Genomic DNA, 5,644 nt, shown 5'->3' with positions numbered 1-5,644 from the left:
ATGAGAATATACATATATAGAAGTGACAGACTATACCAAAAGATGGCTCTGAATAAAAGAGCGCTCCAAAAATAGCAGAATGAGATCCTAAGCGGACGGATCAGCAAACCTGTCGTCGGTACCTGCGCGGCATGAAAACGCAGCCCCCGAGGAAAGGGGGTCAGTACGAAATATGTACTGAATATGTAAAGCCTGAGTTGCAGAAACAAAATCATAACTGGTATAGAACGTACAGAAAGTAAACAGAAAATACAAAGTATCAGATATATATTTTCAAAACATGCGGAGTGTGTACAGAAACATATGTCATATCAAATCCGGCCCCTGCCAAGGGACTCGGCAGACAGAACGTGGCCACCCTCCCGACGCTGGTGCCACAACACAGAAGAATCAGAACAGGGGCATAACCCCGTAACATAATATGTCATATCAGATGGCCATAGTAAATCATATCAGAACAAACGTACATGGCACAGCATACTCCACAAACCCATGTACGCGTATACCTGCCCCCTCACATCGAGGCACGGCGAACAATGCAGGGGATTACGCTTGACAACATATCCTGGCCCGGGCTCAGTGTGGGAAACATTGGGGCATCCACGAATGGAGTAGTGAGAGACTAATGCAATTAAAATATCATAAATGTTTCCATAGACTCGATGAGGCATATCAAAGACAAACCGATCCAATGGAGTCGGAAGGAATCATAGTAAATGAGTTTCGAGTATCAAAACAATTTATCAGACTTAATGGAATATTTAAAACAACGTTTGTTAGGTAATTAGAATGGTAGTCAAAACGTTTCTTTTAAGAACTATTCGAAAAGAAGACTTAAGTACATTAAGGGCAAAACTGGGAATAGTGGGCCCACCTCGGGACAAGCAAGGCGATGGGTCCAAATTACGCCCTTTAAGCTTATGGTATCACCTATAAAGGTTCTACGGACATTCTGTAGCTTTCCAAGGAGTTTAGAGAAGGTTTGCATAATTTCCAAGAAAACATACCAAAAGAGTTCAATCTTACTGAAAGAAAAAGTGATATTTTCACTTGCGGATTCCGAGGGGCAGTGTTATGTCCCGTGTTTTCGTATAATTGGAAATCGAGAAATAATCAAGACTTGTGTATTATAAGGAAATATTTTGATTTTAGTAAATATGACTATGTTGGTTATGGAATCGTTAATGATTAAGACATCGGGGAAGGCCAAGGGTAAATTTGGAATTTCGGAAATTAGTTTCGGGAATTACAAAACGGGACGTTTATCGAATTGGGCCAAGAAAAATTAGAACATAAAATGAGGCCCAAAGTTAGTGGGGTGGCCGGCCATATTGGCTAGGCCCAAGCCCTTTTTAATGATCATGTGCCATGCACATGATCTATATTTGGATATATATCACTTAAGCCTCTTTGAATTATCAAGAATCAAGATCAAAAAAAAAAAAAAAAAAAGGGGCACAAGAACAAAGCTCTCGGCCGAATAGGAGAAAGGAGAGAAAAAAAAATTCCCAAGCCGTGTGTTTGCTCCAAAAATCTTGATTTTTGCATAGTTGTGAAGTACTCAAGACCCTCTTCAACGGGGTACAATTTGTTTGGCACAAGAGCGACGTTTGCGACAAGTCGGGTTTTCAAGAAAAGGTGAGAATTCTTCCACTTTTGTGTTATGGAATTGATGTGAATGTGTTAAGAATTGAGAATAGACGAGAATCCCGTAACTTTGATGTGTGAATGAAGCCATGGGTGTGTGTATATTTTGCATTGTGGCCGTGAGCCTTAGGAAGGAGAAGGAGTGTGAATTTGATCTTGTTTAGTTTGTATAATGTGTCGGTGTGACCTTTATGTCATAAATGATTGATTGATGAATTGGATTGGCGTTGGAAAATGATTTCGGAACGTTATCGGAAAGTATATACCTTTGGTATATTTGTGTATATCATTGTATACCGTTGATGCTAAAGACTTTAAATGTGACATGTAGTTGATGTTAATGAATTCGGAATGAAACGACGCAAGTTAGAATGTTCGTCGTGACTTTTGATGTTTTGAATGAAATATGGAAAATAATGAATTTCGGGAACTTTCGTATATGGTTTGGAATATATTTGGGATGTGATTGAATGATCTTGAATGAGTAAATGAATATAATGATGTGGATATAGATTTGAAGTTTTGGAAGTTTAAATGAAAAGTTGCCAACTTAGGCAATAAGGTGGAACTTTGAAGCTAGAGTGGTTTGATTATGATTTGTGTTGTTGTTGATGTGTGGGCTGTTGTTGTTGATGTATTTTGAGCCGAGCTAAGTCTCGGGGGTGTTAGATTTATAGGGGAAATGCTGCCGAAATTTCGGTAGACAAAAATGAAGTTAATGACATTTTTAAGCCTAAGAATCTCAATTGGTAACTTTGACCATTTGCAGATTTCAGACGAAACGGGACTTGACTTTTGGGAGAGCATACGACGTCTGTACGGTATGTAAAGCTTCCCACTTCTTCGTTTGGCATGTCTTAGTGGTACATCCGACATTTTTGTTTATTCGAAAGATTCAAGATAAATTGATTTGTGATGAATAAGGCCACAATTGGACCTTACTTGGTATGAATGTGTAGGTTATGAATTCAATGGGGTGGAATTACGAAAGGTGGCCAAGGGCAAAAATTGGAATTTTGAAAACTTGCCCATGAACTACAATATGTAACCAACCATTTTGGGCTCAAAAAAAAATAAGTGAAGTAAGGCCCAATTTAAGGGGGCCCAACCGGCAATGCCATGTGGAAAATGGCCCAAGTTCACAATTAAATTAAGTGGTAATATAAGCCATACTTATCCTAAGAACATTCAAGAAAAAGCAAAGCAAGAACAAAGAAAAAAAAAAGATAGGGGTTTCGGGTTTGAGAGGAAAGAAAGAAAGAAAAGAAAAGAAAAAATTTTTGGAGCCAATTCTTTGGTTTAAAAAGTTCATCTTTTGTGAAATTATTACCAAGTGCAAAGCCCTCTACAAGTTGGTACAAGTATTGTGGCAAGAAAGCAATTTTATCCTCCAAGTGAAGAACTTGAAGAAAGGTGAGGATTTCATGCTTTTGTTATGTTATAAATGGTATATGTATGTTGTAGTATGTGTGAATGAATGAAAAACATGGAAATTTTGTGTGTTGGAACTAAGGGTGTGTTGGCCGAATACATATATGTATATTGCATGATTTTGATGGTTTGAATTCATGTTGTAATTGAGTTATAGTATGGTGGAAATTGTATTGGAAGTGAAAGTTGAATAAATTAGTGAAAGTTGGAAAATATGAGGCATGGCCGTGTGGTGCCTTGTAGGAAAGTATGCAACTTTGTTATGATTTATGTAAAAATGGAAATGAATGTATCAAGAGGCAAATTATGATTATTGTTGATGAATTTGGAAGATGGAAGGATAATGGTTAAGCTAAAACGAAGAATTTGTTGGTTAAGTTGCTGTCGGAAAGTATGTCGCTTTAGCATGATTTCTTGAAATTATGATTAATGATAATGAACTGGGAATATGGAAATGTGTTTATGAACTTGTATGTTGAAAGTTAGGAAAAGATTGGAAAAGTAGTGACTTAATGGAAAGTTTGAATGTTTGTGTATCTTATGAATATTATGTGAAAATGGTATGGATGCCTCCGATGTATGTCGTAATGATTTTGATGGATAATGGATATGAAAATAATAAGTTTGGTTTGGAAATGCAAGTTTGAAACGAAAAATGTTTCGTTATGTCGAAAGATGGCTAATGATGCCTTAGTGTATGTCTTGATGTTTGTTGCTGTTTGGATGTCATTTCTGGGTTGTTGTGTTGATGAATTGAGCCGAGCTAAGTCTCGGGGATGTCGTATATACAGAGGAAATGCTGCCGAAATTTCGGTAGGCAAGTATGTGTAAAGTTGGAATATTGAAAGTTTGAAACTAACAAATGGTAAACTTGACCATTTCTAGATTTTGGATGAAATTGAAGTCGACGCCAAGCGAGCATAAGGCGCCATCGAGGTATGTGAAGCATTTCCCTTTGTTCCTAGGCATGTTCTGGATGTGATAGGCTCGGCCGCGAGCCTTAAGTACGACTCCGTTCCCCGGAATTCGAGACGGAAAACCGCTCCAATTCCTTCAATTCATTTGAAGCTATTTTCTTGCAAATTGCCTTTAAAGTGAGTTTTTGTACAAAACCTCCCTAAACGGAGTCGGAACACTTCCAAACGATTATGGATGACCTCATAAGGTCTATTAGCGATAATTTACATATGTTGCCTCGAGTTGGTCCGAGGCGGGCCCACAAGGCCCGGTATCTTCTGTAATACTTTAAATACTTCCCTTTTGTCCGATTTTCTCAGAAAACAATTGAACTATTATTTTGATTATGATACAACTATTTTTATGAAATTCTTACAAAATGATTTCTGAACATCTGAGAATCTGATTCTGATAATAATCTGTCGTGCCTTCCCAAGTAGGATATAGGCGCGTACTATGCATACTATCTGGATACTCTGATTTTGACTCGCCGTTTGGCACCCTTCAGTTTGATTGAGTCTGTATGTTGAGTCTGTATGTAAGTAGTTTCTCATTTATCGGTTCGTGTCTGTCTCAATGCATTCCTTCACTGCGTCCCGGGCCAGGTTCTGTTATCGTGCATATTTCTCTGCATTGTTCACCGCGTCCCTTGGCGTGCGGGCCGGGATTTGTATGTCTGTATGATATTATGATCTGTGTATAGGGATGGCGGCCAGGATGGCATATGATCTGATCTGATTCTGTCTGTCCACCGCGTCCCGTACTAAGAGGGCCGGGTTCTGTTACCGCGCCCCCAGACAGGGCCGGGATCTGTATGAATGTATGCGTGTGCTATCTATATTTATATAAGCACATGCCTCTGTATGATTCTGTATGACTCTGTACTACTCTGCATGCATAATTCTGTCCGACATACTTCTGTCTGTCCGTCTGAAAGACGACTACGTCTGTATGTCCGTATGGATTCTGATTCTGTATGTCCGTATGGATTCTGATTCTGCCCGTCTGTCCGTATTATGATTCCGTCTGTCTGTCCGAACCATAATTCTGTTTATTTGTATGGGACACGGTTCTGTATGTCTGTCTGGATCATGACTCTGTCCGTCAGTCTAATTTATGGTTCTGTTCGTTATATTTCTGTGACTCCGGTTCGGAATATGTTTATATCTGTTATGTTCTGCTTTACATACTCGGTACATTTTTCGTACTGACCCCCGTTCTTCGGGGGCTGCGCTACATGCCCGCAGGTACAGACGCACCAGGTGATACGCCGCCAGCGTAGGTTTCTGACTCTGCTGTTTGAAGAGCTCCTTCGATCCGGAGCATATACTTTTGGTATATATCTTCTGTTCTTCCGTATGTTCTGTATGTATGGAAATTCTGGGTACGGCGGGGCCCTGTCCCGTCATATGATTCTGTATGTCTGTAGAGGCCTGTAGATAGATGTGTGGGTTACGGGTTTCGTCTGTATGTTAGCCTTATCGGCTTATCTGTATGTTTCTGTATGTCCAGATATATATATGTTTGCGCGCGTGCCGTAGTTGTATCGGCCTACTTCTGTAACTTCTGTTTTAAAAAAAAAAAAATCTGTATGATTCGAATTCGATCG

Source organism: Lycium barbarum, chromosome 2, assembly GCF_019175385.1.
Source record: "Lycium barbarum isolate Lr01 chromosome 2, ASM1917538v2, whole genome shotgun sequence".
NCBI lineage: Eukaryota > Viridiplantae > Streptophyta > Magnoliopsida > Solanales > Solanaceae > Lycium > Lycium barbarum.
This window is presented reverse-complemented; position numbering follows the sequence as displayed.